The sequence below is a fragment of the Phyllobates terribilis genome, unplaced genomic scaffold, assembly GCF_046119375.1.
Source record: "Phyllobates terribilis strain yellow unplaced genomic scaffold, ASM4611937v1 Scaffold_11__3_contigs__length_659146591, whole genome shotgun sequence".
NCBI lineage: Eukaryota > Metazoa > Chordata > Amphibia > Anura > Dendrobatidae > Phyllobates > Phyllobates terribilis.
The window spans coordinates 408,763,230-408,778,916 of record NW_027362771.1 but is presented as its reverse complement, the minus strand read 5'-3'; the positions used below and the strand labels follow the sequence as shown (position 1 = coordinate 408,778,916).

The window sequence follows — 15,687 nt, the reverse complement described above, 5'->3', positions numbered from 1 at the left end:
GTACAGTGCTACCTCCTGGGACCATATGCTGCACATACACTATATCCAGTGCAATCTCCAGTGACTATATATGTATGTGTGTGTATATACATATATATCTAAATCAGAGTCCATGCTGCACATACAGTGCACAATCCATACAGTGCAATCCTCACTCACTGTATACATGCATATCCCTATATATTTGACTATATGAACCCATGCTGTATATATAGTGCACACTACATACAGTGTGATCTCCAGTGACTATATATCCATATATATATATATATATATATATATATATATATATATGAGCCAATGCTGTACATACATTGCACACTACATCCAGTGCAATCTCCAGTGACTATATATGTATATATAGGACTATCCCTATATATAGGACTATATGAGCCCATGCTGCACACCCAGGGTACACTATATAGTGCAATCCTCATTCACTGTACACATGTATATCCCTATATATAAGACTATATGAGCCCATGTTGCACACCCAGGGTACACTATATATAGTGCAATCCTCATTCACTGTATACATGTATATCCCTATATATAGGACTATATGAGCCCATGCTGCACACCCAGGGTACACTATATATAGTGCAATCCTCATTCACTGTATACATGTATATCCCTATATATAGGACTATATGAACCCATGCTGCACATCCAGGGTACCAGGGTACACTATATATAGTGCAATCCTCATTCACTGTATACATGTATATCCCTATATATAGGACTATATGAGCCCATGTTGCACACCCAGGGTACCAGGGTACACTATATATAGTGCAGTCCCCACTTCTGCCAATGCCAGTGCAGTCCTCACAAAGCACCGACACGACCCTATAGATGCCAGTGTGTCTCTGGGGATACAAAGCAACTTACCTATAAACTAGTCTCCCGCTGCCAGTCCGCCTACTGCTCCATGCCCGGGCACAGCTCCTGGTATCCAGCTAAGTTTGCTCCACAATGACGGCTTCTTCCCATCCAGCTGCAAATCCAGTGCACATCCCCAATATCCCATAGACCCAGCAGTGTCCCGGGGAGGCCCGGCTGTTTTGCTCACTGATCTTCAAAGCTCCAGTCTGATCAAATGGCAGAGAGACAGTGGCGTGCCCTCACCCCTCCGCCTGCACCAGCACCTCCCCCTCCTCCCCCCTCACACTCCCATCCCCCTCACAGTAAACACAACTTCTCCTCACAATGCTCTGCTGCTGCTTCTTCCAGGCACAGGAGAAACTTTACCCCAGAGCCGTGTGCAGGGAGTGCCAGGCTGTGCCCCTCAGAGTGGCACCGGGTAGCCGTGTGCAGGGAGTGCCAGGCTGTGCCCCTCAGAGTGGCACCGGGTAGCCGTGTGCAGGGAGTGCCAGGCTGTGCCCCTCAGAGTGGCACCGGGTGTGTGCAGGGAGTGCCAGGCTGTGCCCCTCAGAGTGGCACCGGGTAGCCGTGTGCAGGGAGTGCCAGGCTGTGCCCCTCAGAGTGGCACCGGGTGTGTGCAGGGAGTGCCAGGCTGTGCCCCTCAGAGTGGCACCGGGTAGCCGTGTGCAGGGAGTGCCAGGCTGTGCCAATGAGAGTGGCACCGGGTAGCCGTGCAGGGAGTGCCAGGCTGTGCCAATGAGAGTGGCACCGGGTAGCCGTGCAGGGAGTGCTAGGCTGTGCCAATGAGAGTGGCACCGGGTAGCCGTGCAGGGAGTGCCAGGCTGTGCCAATGAGAGTGGCACCGGGTAGCCGTGCAGGGAGTGCCAGGCTGTGCCAATGAGAGTGGCACCGGGTAGCCGTGCAGGGAGTGCTAGGCTGTGCCCCTCAGAGTGGCACCGGGTAGCCGTGTGCAGGGAGTGCCAGGCTGTGCCCCTCAGAGTGGCACCGTTCCCGGGGTAGCAGGAGCAGAGAGCTGCAGAGTCTGTCTCTTGCCTCACACACCAGTATAGTGAGGAGGAAACCAGCAGGGAAATGGTGTAAGACGATCCTCTCCTCCAGTCAGTCCAACAGCCATCAGCCAGGGAGCCTCCCCCAGCTCTCCTCCTCACCCTGTGTCTGCTCCTCTGCTAGTGACCCCATAGTGGCCTCTCATCCCCTCCCCCCACCTCAGCCAGGAGGGTGCCAGTCATGTCTTCTCCCCCATTATCCCCATCATCCTCAGTCCTCCTTCCCTCTTTGCTGCTGCAGCAAAGTTCCTTCCTAGTTTTCCTTGGCAGGAGAAGCAATCAGAAAGGGGCTGTCATCTACATGGCAGCATCAGCTTCTCATTTATTCCTGAAGTAAACTCCAGCCGTACGGTGTCATTTGCTTCGCAGCTAATAGAAGTTCTGATTTACTGACATGGCCGAATGCAAAGCAATTTGCAAGAAAATAATACACTGAAAACACAATCGTCTGCTGAAGTCGCAGCAAAAGATGTAATGGTGTAAGGGTTCATTATCGGTCCCACGCCAGCGAAAACGAATAGTCGTAATGATTATCAGCACTCAGAAATGGCCTTAATGTGGGTATTGTTCAGTACATAAGCACATGTGCCCAAATATATGAGATCGGCGAAGACCTTACAAGACACGTAATTAGATGGGTGAAATCTCCCGGACATTGCTTCTTAGGAATCGCACCATACTGAAAGCTCTACACCACACAATGTAATACTAATAATGAAACTCTTCCAACCGGGAGACCACCCAACATCCAGACTAGACTTTGTATGATAGATTTCCAATTTCCATCATATATTAAATATACTGGCCATCTTCATAGTGGCCCTGATAGGTGCTGCCCGATCCAGGGACAGCGTGTATCAGACACCAGCTCTGTGACGTCAGACAGGTATGTCTGACTCTATGCTGCGGTGTTTCAGAGAAAACCATACTCTTTAAAGCCACCCTGGTCCTAGTCAGAAAGGAGGGTTCTCCCCCCACGCTGCCCTGGAGTGACCGGTCTCTGCATATACGGACACGTAGGCAGAGACCTGAAGGCTATTAAAGGAAATCTGTCAGCAGGTTTTTGCTACCTCATCTGAGAGCAGCATGATGTAGGCAAAGAGAAGCTGACTCCAACGATGTACCACTTAGGTTACTGGGTTCAGCCGTTCTGACACAATCAGCGTTGTCAGATTTATCAATGAAGCAGAGCTGAGGAAGCTAACCCCGCCCACACCAGGCTCTATGTACAATGTCACAGGAGGAGGCGTTGCCGGACCAGGAGGCATGCTCTAGTCCAGCAATGATAACCTCCTTGTGTTAAAACAATTATTATAAGCAAACAAAACCACAGAACTTGATAAGAGAGGCATCACTGAAGTTTGTGTTTTAACCCTGCAAACTGTGTTTTCACAGCATGCTGTCTGCAGCTTGCAAAGCAAAAACCTGCTGACATCTTTCCTTTAAACTTTGTTTTAACCTGAAACCCCGCAGCGTTTCAGAGATAAACATACCTGGCTGGAATTGTGCGGCCACTGTCTGATACATGCTGCCTGTGGATCGGGCAGCATGTATCAGCTTTCAGGTTGCCTTTAAAGGGGTTATCCAGTCTAAAGGGGTTGTCCAGACTTTTGAATCGCCCCAGCGCAAGTGTAGTGGGCGTCACTTCGCTCATTACACTTCTATAGAGCAAGGCGGCACCCACTAGACGGCTTCAGCCTGGGATAATGCTATCGCATACATCGCCGTCGTTCCTGGCTCAGACATTGGCGAATTCTCGCAGCGCACAGAGTGACTGCAGACTTATCATGTTAGACCGGGCAACACCTTTAACCTCCACCCTAATTGACTACTTTTTAATGCCATTTTGAATGGTCATCTCATGGATGTTTCCTTTCCCTCTATATCTGGATGTACAGATACATTAGTGATTGTCATTTGCCACAACCCATGGTGATAGCGTAAATGTATTATCAGTGGATTTACTTAGGACTGCTGGGAGCCTAAGTAACTGTAACTCTGATTATTACATTGCATAAAGAATTAAATGAAGTGGCATGTTCAGTTCTGCTACTACAGAAAGCTTAACGGGAGCCGACAGCTGATACTTGCTGCCCGATCCACAGGCTGCATGTATCAGGCACTGGCTGTATGATCCCAGCCAAGTATGTTTGATTGCAGTGTTTCAGAGAAAAACATGCTTTGTAAGTCTCCTGTGCAACTCGGTACCCGGGGACTTCTCCTGTTCGCTCCCAATGACTGATCGGTCTCTCCCTATAAATGTGTGCAGGTGGGGAGAAGCTGCCAGGGACCAGCTTTTTTGACCAGTCACCCATGCAGCTTGGGCCGGCTCTTAAAGTGAACCTGACAGCTTATACATGCTGTCCAATCCACAGGCAGCATGAATCAGGTACTGGCTTTATAAATTCCGGTAGGCATGTTTGTCTCTGAAACGCCCAGCGTTAAAGGGAATGTGTCAGCAGGTTTTATCTATCTCATCTGAGAGCAGCCTGCTGTAAGCAAAGAGACCCTGAACCCAACAATGTATCACTTAGTTTACTGGGTGCAGCGGTTCTGACACAAACAGAGTTTTTAGATTTAGAATGAAGCAGAGCTGAGAAAGCTAACCCCGCCCACAACAGGCTCTGTATGCACTTTGTCTATTGACAGTGAGCTGCTTTTCACAGGAGGGGTGGTGTCAGACTAGCATTCATGCACTGCTGTAGCTGCTGCAGTCTAGGTAGTGGTAATCACCAGGTGATACAACCTCAATTGTAAGTAAACAAAAGCACACAGCCTGACATGTGACACAGAATTGAAATCTATGTTTTAACCCCTACCTCATGCTGTCCTCGGATTACATAGCAAAGACCTGCTGACAGATTCCCTTTAAAAGCCACTGGGGACCGAGCCGCACTGTAGACTATTCGGACTGGCAGATCCCCAGCGGCTTCTACCTGCCCACTGCTCTGAAGTGACATGGGCACATAGGCAGAGACCTGTCATTCCAGGTCAGCGGGAAGGGAGAAGCCGCCGGGGACCCGCCTGTCCGACTAGTCTACAGTGCAGTTTGTTCCTCTGCAGCTATCACATCAATCATAAAGCCAGTGTCTGATAGAGGCTGCCCTTGGTTCGGACAGCAAGCGTCAGCTGAAAAGTTCCCTTTAAGGCCTATTTAGATGCACTGATAAGCAACAAACTCTATAATTGGCCCATGCAAGCATACCAGCAATTACCCGATGAACAAGCAAAACCCCTAATTCATTAAGTGATTGGATCGCCGGTGCCGGCATAAAAAACATTGTTAACTGTGTAAGCGCGGGATGTGCTGACAACATGGTGATGATTCTGTTGCCATCAGTTTTCGTTGGCCCATGTTACCAGGCCAGTAAATGAGCACAGATCGACTTACACATAATCAGTCAATGGGGCCAAGCTGTAAAATGGGCAAACTTCACTATAAAGACTATTACCCCAGGGAGCTGAGACAAACAGGAGAAGGTTCTCCTCCTTTCTGTTGGTGACGAGGCTTGATTTACGGGGCATGACACAGCAGGACAGAATGTGTTGTCCTCCTATGGATGCATGAAAACTCCTATAGTGAAAAAAGGCTAAACAGCGTCATGTATTCACCAGTAGAGATGAGCAAATAACAGAAACATCTATTCTCCATTTAATCTTTGAAATGAGAATGACTCTGATTCCTGGAATGTCTTGAACCTGATGAATCAATTCTTGCATCTCTACATTGTGATGATGGTTGAATAATCCTTTTAGTAAAAGAACATTAATGTGCATCTGACAATGCAGAATACTAGAAACATTTAGCACTTTTATCCTGGGAAATAAACTGCTGTGGCAAGTGGCTCATAGATTAGCCATATTGTGTTTTTTGCTAGCATTTGATATCTATAGGACAGTCCATAGGGGTCTATAGGGGCTGGTCATAGATCCCACAACATCTCATCAGGTAATCTAGAGACAGTTTCAATCCCATGCCGTTGTGATAGTGACTTATCTCACTCTCCCTATGAAAAATAATCAGCAGGTTCAGCCATACAGGCATATGTAGGGTGCCCCTACACAAAGTTGGAGTGTGCCGCGCAGCCCACAGCTGAGCACCCCATTCATTTACTGTGAATATCACCAGTTTTATAAGGTTTTTGGACTTGTGGTTTATACGGGTAATGTGCATTTTACTTTTTATTGTGTTTCACCAGAAAAGGTTTCATTGCCAAACCGTGGCTCTAGCATCTCTATGCGGATGTCAAGGCTGATTGTTGTCAGCAGCACCCCTGCAATTCTGTCAGATAATACTCGTTTTCTTCCTGAAAATGATTGCAATCACAAATTCTTTGGTATTATTATCTTCATTTAATTTGTCTTCAATGAAAAAACACAAAAAGAATTGTCCTAAAGCCAAATTGGATACAATTCCACACCAAACCTAAAAAAGGGGGTGGACAAAAGTATTGGCACTGTTTGAAAAATCATGTGATGCTTCTCTAATTCGTGTAATTAACAGCACCTGTAACTTACCTGTGGCACCTAACAGGTGTATGCAATAACTAAATCACACTTGCAGCCAGTTAACATTGATTAAAGTTGACTCAACCTCTGTTCTGTGTCCTTGTGTGTACCACATTGAGCATGGAGAAAAGAAAGAAGACCAAAGAACTGTCTGAGGACTTGAGAAACCAAATTGTGAGGAAGCATGAGCAATCTCAAGGCTACAAGTCCATCTCCAAAGACCTGAATGTTCCTGTGTCTTCTGTGCGCAGTGTCATCAAGAAGTTTAAAGCCCATGGCACTGTGGCTAACCTCCCTAGATGTGGACAGAAAAGAAAAATTGACGAGAGATTTCAGCGCAAGATTGTGCAGATGGTGGATAAAGAGCCTCGACTAACGTCCAAACAAGTTCAAGCTGCCCTGCAGTCCGAGGGTACAACAGTGTCAACCCATACTATCCGTCGGCGTCTGAATGAAAAGGGACAGTATGGTAGGATACCCAGGAAGACCCCACTTCTTACCCCGAGATATAAAAAAGCCAAGCTGGAGTTTGCCAAAACTTACCTGAGAAAGCCTAAAACGTTTTGGAAGAATGTTCTCTGGTCAGATGAGACAAAAGTAGAGCTTTTTGGGAAAAAGCATCAACATAGAGTGTACAGGAAAAAAAAAGAGGCATTCAAAGAAAAGAACATGGTCCCTACAGTCAAACATGGCGGAGGTTCCCTGATGTTTTGGTGTTGCTTTGCTGCCTCTGGCACTGGACTGCTTGACCGTGTGCATGGCATTATCAAGTCTGAAGACTATCAACAAATTTTGCAGCATAATGTAGGGCCCAGTGTGAGAAAGCTGGGTCTCCCTCAGAGGTCATGGGTCTTCCAGCAGGACAATGACCCAAAACACACTTCCAAAAGCACTATAAAATGGTTTGAGAGAAAGCATTGGAGACTTCTAAGGTGGCCAGCAATGAGTCTAGACCTGAATCCCATAGAACACCTGTGGAGAGATCTCAAAATGGCAGTTTGGAGAAGGCACCCTTCAAATATCAGAGACCTGGAGCAGTTTGCCAAAGAAGAATGGTCTACAATTCCAGCAGAGCATTGTAAGAAACTCATTGATGGTTACCTGTCACGGGTGTGTCGCCACGAAGATCGTCACGATTACACAGCCTGACTTCTCGCAGCTGAGTTTTTGGTGCTTTGTGTTGTTCGTCAGTGAGGGAGTTAAATCTCTCTCTCTGTGCTAGACGAGGTCCAGCCTCGCCCAGCTGCAATCAATGCTGCTGTAGGGGACTCCTTCAAATGCCTGCCGGTCTGTTAGGGAAGTGTCGGTGAAAGCATTTCATGCAGACTAACAGAGCGGATCGTGGTATTTGGAGTTTCAGAGCTAAGTGTATTTGGAGTGTTTTTTCCCTTCCTCGCTTTATCATTTATCTCCTTTCCCGTTGGTGTTCCCTCTGTTGTAGTTGTGTAGTTTTTGTATGCAAGGTGGTTTTGGTTTTACCCTTGTACTGTCTCGTTCGTCTAAGTACTGAGTGTGGGCATATTATTACCTGTCCCCTTTTGTTGTGATCAGGGGTCCTTCTCAGGACTAGATTACTTAGGTGCAGGGATCCTCAGGAGGTAGGGGTTACGCTGGCGGCCTGGACCTCTGTACCTTTAACAGTACCTCCAGGTAGAGGGATTAGTCAGGGCCCCAGCTTAGGGTCAGCATAGGCCCCCTACCTCCAGTACACAGAGACAGCGTGACATTTTCACCGACCACTTAGATTTTCTCCAGCTACCATGGATCCAGTAGCCGGTCTAGCTCGGCAGTTGCAGAGTTTGTCCATGGAGCTGGCGGACGTTAGGTCCAAGGTTTTGTATCCTCAGGAGCAAGCCGGACCAGAACCTAAAGTAGCTCTCCCTGACAGGTTCACTGGGGGGCGGGACAAGTTTTTTGTTTTCCGGGAGGCATGCAAGTTGTACTTTCGGCTGCGGCCTCGGTCATCGGGGAGTGAAGAACAAAGGGTGGGAATTGTCATCTCGCTCCTACAAGGGGACCCACAATCTTGGGCGTTCTCTCTTCCCCCGGGCTCCCCGGCTCTCCAGTCAGTGGATAGGTTTTTTGCTGCTCTGGGTCTTGTATATGATGACCCGGATCGGATCTCCCTTGCTGAATCTAAGTTACGTAGGATCCAGCAGGGAGATCGTCCGGCGGAGGAATTCTGTTCGGAGTTCCGTAGGTGGGCCACTGACACCCAGTGGAATGACCCGGCTCTTAGGAGCCAGTTTTGTCAAGGTTTATCCGACAAATTACAGGATGTGTTGGCACAGTATGACTCTCCCGCGTCACTGGAAGCCGCTATGGCCCTTGCTATTCGCATTGACAGACGGCTTCGGGAGAGGTGCGGGATAACTCCACCCCCGGTGATGACTCCACCTCCTACAAGGTCCCCTCACATGGTGGTTCCCCTGGTCAGTCCAGAGGAGCCTATGCAATTAGGAGGGACATCATTTTGGGGGAGGGGACCGGTGGTGCGCCACAAGACAGGAAGGTGTTTCTTCTGCGGGAGAAAGGGACATTTTATTGGGGGGTGTCCATCCCGTCCCTTGCAGAGTGAAGAGTCGTCGGAAAACTATTGATCCCAGGTTGTGTGGTGGACGGCAATCTGGGAGTAGGTATTTCGTCCCTAGGTTCGTCTCAGTTTCTCGTACCGGCGGAGGTGGTGGTGGGTACGAGAACTGAGAGGATATCTGTTCTTCTGGATAGTGGGGCCGGGGCTAATCTGGTGGACGCTCGGTTTGCCCGGGTTCAAGGTATGCGATTGAGTGAGTTGGCTAAACCCATCCCCATATTCTCGATCGATGCCAGGCCTCTCGGTCAGGGAAGTTTTTTGCAAGCTGTGCATAACGTAAAACTTCAAGTGGGGGCGATACATAAAGAACTGTTGTCTTGCTACGTGTTGGAGGGTCTTCCCACTCCTATAGTGTTGGGCCTTCCTTGGTTAGCTAAGCATAACCCGGTTATTAATTGGCAATCCAGAGAGATAAGCCAATGGAGTAAATTCTGTAATAAAAACTGCATGAATACGGTCATCGGTGCGGTTACTCCTAGGGTCTTCCCTCCATTTCTGGCGGACTTTGAGGATGTATTCTCGGAGAAAGGGTGTCAGGAACTACCTCCTCATCGCGAGTATGACTGTTCTGTAAAACTGCTCCCTGAGGCCAAGTTACCTAAAGCTAGGTTGTATAACCTTTCTGGTCCTGAGAGGCAGGCCATGAAGGATTATATTTCAGAAAGTCTGGCTAAGGGGCATATTAGACCTTCATCTTCTCCGGTGGCCGCGGGGTTCTTCTTTGTTAAGAAGAAAGATGGAGGCCTACGCCCTTGCCTGGATTTCCGTGAACTTAATCGGATTACGGTCCGAGATCCGTATCCGCTCCCACTTATTCCCGATCTCTTTAATCAGATCGTGGGCGCCAAATGGTTCTCTAAGTTGGATCTCAGGGGGGCGTACAATCTGATTAGGATGAAGGAGGGGGATGAGTGGAAGACGGCGTTTAACACTCCGGAGGGGCATTATGAGAACCTTGTCATGCCATTCGGTCTGACTAATGCCCCGGCGGTGTTCCAACACTTTGTTAATGACATTTTTCGCCGCCTGGTGGGACAGTTTGTTGTCATATATCTGGATGATATCTTAATTTACTCGCCGGATCTGGTGTCTCATCAGGAGCACATTAGGCAGGTGTTACAGATCTTGCGGGATAATAAACTGTATGCCAAATGGGAAAAGTGTGTGTTCGCCGTACAGGAACTCCAGTTTTTAGGCTTCTTGGTTTCAGCGTCCGGTTTTCGTATGGACCCTGGGAAAGTGCGGGCAGTTCTTGAGTGGGATCGGCCAGAGAATCTTAAGGCACTACAACGTTTCCTGGGGTTTGCTAATTATTACCGGAAGTTCATTCGTAATTTCTCGTCCATGGTTAAGCCTCTCACAGACATGACTAAAAAGGGGACGGATTTTTCTAGGTGGTCTGACAAGGCTTGTCAAGCATTCTCCTCCTTGAAAAAATGTTTTGCCTCGGCACCCATACTCATTCAACCTGATGCGTCACAGCTAGTGTTGAGCATTCCGATACTGAAATATCGGGTATCGGCCGATATTCGCGGTATCGGAATTCCGATACTTAATTCCGATACTTTTACAATATCGAATACCGGAATCGGAAGTTCCCATAATGCCTGCGCTCTGCAGTGTCTGTGAAGGATGACAAGTTGGATGGCAGCGCGATCCAGCCTGTAATCAGAATGCCATCCCAGCGGGGGAGAATTCTCCTGATTGTTTAAAAGCCGGCGCGCGGTAAAAAGCCGCCGGCTTTTAAACAATCACACAGCCCCATACTGCTTCCCCGCAGCCTCCCACCCCGATCCTCCGCTCCCCTTGCCACCTCCCATCCCGATCGTAAGTTAGGACCGGGCGGGGAGCGCAGCACCAAGGAGTGGGGAGCGAAGGACCCGGGCGGGGAAGCCGGCAGTGAAAAGACTTCACCGCCGGCTTTCCCGTTCTGTGCTGCGCTTTCCCGCCGGTTATTTCAAATGAACAGCTGAGGTATCAGCTGATGCCGATCAGCTGTTCATTTGAAGTAGCCGCGGTGCCCTCAGAGGGTTCATGTGAGTTCATGCTTGACTGCATGAACTCACATGAACTTTCCCACGGCCGCACAGGTCAGCCTCACCTCCCAGACCCGTCATGATTGGTGTGTGTGGGTGTCTGTGCGATGTGTGCGGGTGTGTGCGGGGTGTGTGTGCGATGTCTGCGTGTGTGTGCGGGGTGTCTGTGCGATGTTTGTGCGGGTGTGCACGGTGTCTGTGTGTGCAGGCAGACATAGGCCGATGTGACACTACTACTCCCATCGGCCTATGTCTGTCCCCCGTCCACTCGTGGCAGCAGGATCAGCTCGATGGGAGCAGTAGTTCCCATCAGCCTGATCCTGCTATTTAAATTGCCCTACTGTGTCCCCAATAAATGTTAAATACATGTCATTGGTGGCCAGTGGTTACCTACAATAAATTAGTTCATACATTACCTGTCCCCGCCGATCGCCACCTAAAATAAAGTAAAAAATAAAAAACTACACCTATACTCACCTAGACACCTAATTCCCCGAAGCCATCGATCTCCTGTAATAAAATATAAAATAATAAACCACAACCTTATCCTTACCCCTCCGTAGTAGTCCACGAGTGTCCCACGAAGATCTCCAGTTCAGAGCAGCCACATAGAATGTGACCGCTCTGAACCGCTGCCGCCGCTAGAATGACGGGGCCGTAAGGGTTCACCGGAGTTCAGGCAGCGCTGCTCCGGTTAGCTCCTTTTCGGCCCTGCTGTATTGTGAGAAATTCCCACGGTACAGCACTGCCGTAAAGGAGGTCTCCGGAGCAGCGCTGACTGAATGCACTCCGGTGACCTCAGTCAGTGGCTCCCGCTGCCGGGAGCGGACGTGTTCCCGGCAGCGTGACTTTACAGCAGCCATGCACAGCTGTCACCATCTCCAGATGTGACAGCTGTGCATGGGAGATCAGCGCAGGAACGTGGACAGGTAACTATTATTTTTAGTAAACTAAGAATTAAATAAAATGGTCTGTTTTATTTCAAATAAATTATTTTTTCTGGGTGTAGTGTGTTTTTTCTTTTTAACACTTTATAGGTTAGTAATGGGGGTGTCTTATAGACGCCCATCATTACTAACCTGGGCTTCATGGCAGCTGGCGCTGACATGAACCCCACCACTATTACCCCCTGCCACCGCACCAGGGCAGCGCGGAAGAGCGAGGCTAAGTGCCAGAATTGGCGCATCCTATGGATGCGCCATTTCTGGGGCGGCTGACGGCTGGTGTTTCTAGCCTGGGAGGGGGCCATTATTCATGGCACCCTTCCTGGGCTATTAATATCAGCCCCCAGCTGTCTGCCTAGCCTTTGCTAGCTATTAAAATAGGGGGGACCCCACGTCATTTGTTTTGGGGGGGTCCCCCATTTTAATAGCTAGTAAAGGCTAGGTATTCAGCTGGGGGCTGATATTAGTAGTCTGGGAAGCTCCGTGGGTATTACCCCCTTCCCAGGCTTCAAACATCTGCCCCAGCCGTCTGCTTAACCTCTGCTAGAGACTAAAATTATGGGGGATCCCACGCCATTTTTTTTTAAATAAATCCTTTATTTTAACACTAAATGACATTTGAGGAGTTAATAAAGATGCAGTCCCTAAATTATTATTTCTTTTTTAATTAATTTTTCCCAAAACTTTTGACGTGGGCTTCGCCATATTTTTGTATGCCAGCCAGGTACAGCATCCAGCTTCTATGAACGCGCCATTTTCCGGGGCGGCTGCGGACTGCAATTTTCAGCGGGGGGGGGGATGGCAGAAAGCTTGGGCCTCCCTGCGCTGCAGATTCCATCCCCCAGCTGCCTAGTTGTACCTGGCTGGACACAAAAATAGGAAGAAGCTCCACGTTTTTTTTTTTTTTTAATTATTTCATGAAATTCATGGAATAATTAAGAAAAAAAGGGCTTCCCTATATTGTTGTGTCCAACCAGGTACAAATAGGCAGCTGGTGGTTGGGGGCAGCCCGTTCCTGCCTGCTGTACCTGGCTGGACACAAATATAGTGCAAAGCCCCACGTCAATTTTTTTTTAATTATTTCAGGAAATTCATGAAATAATTAAAAAAAATTATGTGGGGCTTCGCCCTATATTTGTGTCCAGCCAGGTACAGCAGGCAGAAAGGGGCTGCCCCCAACCACCAGCTGCCTATTTGTGCCTAGCCGGACACAACAATATAGGGAAGCCCTTTTTTTCTTAATTATTCCATGAATTTCATGAAATAATTAAAAAAAAAAATACGTGGGGCTTCGCCCTATTTTTGTGTCCAGCCAGGTACAACTAGGCAGCTGGGGGCTGGAATCTGCAGCGCAGGGAGGCCCAAGCTTTCTGGGCCCCACCCGCTGCAAATTGCAGTCCGCAGCCGCGCCGGAAAATGGCGTTCATAGAAGCGCCATCTTCTGGCGCTGTACCCAACTCATCCAGGGCCCTGGTGCGGTGGCTCACTGGGTAATAAAGGGGTTAAGGCAAACTTGGCATTATCAGCTGGCCCTAAGCCCGAAATTCATGGGGTCACGCCAATATTAGACATGACCGCCATGAATTTCTAGTAAAGTATTTAAAAAAAACACAAACACCAAGAAAATAGTCCTTTAATTGAAATAAAGACACAATTCTTTATTGTTCTAAATTAAACCATACTTACAGTCACGCCCATTCCAGCTGAAGCCAACGATCTCCTTCAATAAAAGAAAAATAATAAAGCAACCTCATCCTTACCTTTCCATGGTTCCCACGACAGCTTCAGCTCTGCTACATCGAGATGACAGGCTGGACCTGCAGAACGCTGCCATCCAGCCTGTCATCCCGCAGACACTGAGAAGCGCAGGCTTGCTTGCGCTCCTCAGTGTCTGGCTGTGACGGCATCCAGATGAGCCGAGGTCATGTGCAATGAACTCAGCTCACCTCATGCACGTCACTGACAGCGTGGGAAAATTCTCCTGCACTCAGCGCTTCAGCGTGAGAATTTTCCCACGCTGTCAGTGACGTGCATGAGGTGCGCCGAGTTCATTGGACATGACCTCGGCTCATCTGGATGCCGTCACAGCCAGACACTGAGGAGCGCAAGCATGCCTGCGCTTCTCAGTGTCTGCGGGATGACAGGCTGGATGGCAGCGTTCTGCTGCGGTCCAGCCTGTCATCTCGATGTAGCAGAGCTGAAGCTGTCGTGGGAGCCATGGAAAGGTAAGGATGATGTTGCTTTATTATTTTTCTTTTATTGCAGGAGATCGTTGGCTTCAGCTGGAATGGGCGTGATGGTAAGTATGGTTTAATTTAGAACAATAAAGAATTATGTGTTTATTTCAATTAAAGGACTTTTTTCTGGGTGTTTCTGTTTTTTTTAAATACTTTACTAGAAATTCATGGTGGTCATGTCTAATATTGGCGTGACCCCATGAATTTCGGGCTTAGGGCCAGCTGATAATGCCAAGCTGGCCTTAACCCCTTTATTACCCAGTGAGCCACCGCACCAGGGCCCTGGATGAGTTGGGTACAGCGCCAGAAGATGGCGCTTCTATGAACGCGCCATTTTCCGGGGCGGCTGAGGACTGCAATTTGCAGCGGGTGGGGCCCAGAAAGCTTGGGCCTCCCTGCGCTGCAGATTCCAGCCCCCAGCTGCCTAGTTGTACCTGGCTGGACACAAAAATAGGGCGAAGCTCCACGTATTTTTTTTTTAAATTCATGGAATAATTAATTAAAAAAGGGCTTCCCTATATTGTTGTGTCCGGCTAGGTACAAATAGGCAGCTGGTGGTTGGGGGCAGCCCGTTCCTGCCTGCTGTACCTGGCTGGACACAAATATAGGGGGAAGCCCCACATCAATTTTTTTTAATTATTTCATGAATTTCCTGAAATAATTAAAAAAAAATTGACGTGGGGCTTCGCACTATATTTGTGTCCAGCCAGGTACAGCAGGCAGGAACGGGCTGCCCCCAACCACCAGCTGCCTATTTGTACCTAGCCGGACACAACAATATAGGGAAGATCTTTTTTTCTTAATTATTCCATGAATTTCATGAAATAATTAAAAAAAAAAATGTGTGGGGCTTCGCCCTATTTTTGTGCCCAGCCAGGTACAACTAGGCAGCTGGGGGCTGGAATCCGCAGCGCAGGGAGACCCAAGCTTTCTGGGCCACCCCCGCTGCAAATTGCAGTCCGCAGTCGCCCCAGAAAATGGCGTGTTCATAGAAGCGCCATCTTCTGGCGCTGTACCCAACTCATCCAGGGCCCTGGTGCGGTGGCTCACTGGGTAATAAAGGGGTTAAGGCCAGCTTGGTATTATCAGCTGGCCCTAAGCCCGAAATTCATGGGGTCACGCCAATATTAGACATGACCACCATGAATTTCTAGTAAAGTATTTAAAAAAAACACAACACCCAGAATAAAGATCTTTAATTGAAATAAACACACAATTCTTTATTGTTCTAAATTAAACCATACTTACCACCATGCCCATTCCAGCTGAAGCCAACGATCTCCTGCAATAAAAGAAAAATAATAAAGCAACATCATCCTTACCTTTCCATGGTTCCCACGACAGCTTCAGCTCTGCTACATCGAGATGACAGGCTGGACCGCAGCAGAACGCTGCCATTCAGCCTGTCATCCCGCAGACACTGAGAAGCGCAGGCAT

General features: G+C 48.5%; 1 protein-coding gene across 6 annotated transcripts in view; it reads right to left on the bottom strand.

Annotated features, from left to right (window-relative positions):
- Positions 1 to 15,687, bottom strand: part of SEMA6D (semaphorin 6D) — a 91,882-nt gene that overhangs the window by 70,360 nt on the left and 5,835 nt on the right. For 5 of the 6 annotated variants that reach the window (XM_073653052.1, XM_073653050.1, XM_073653055.1 and 2 more), the window contains exon 1: positions 892 to 1,177. The exons of the other annotated variant lie outside the window; for it this stretch is intronic. The gene's annotated coding sequence lies outside the window, so the exon portion shown is untranslated. Of the gene's footprint in view, positions 1 to 891; positions 1,178 to 15,687 lie in introns of those variants that run through there. 6 annotated transcript variants of the gene reach the window in all.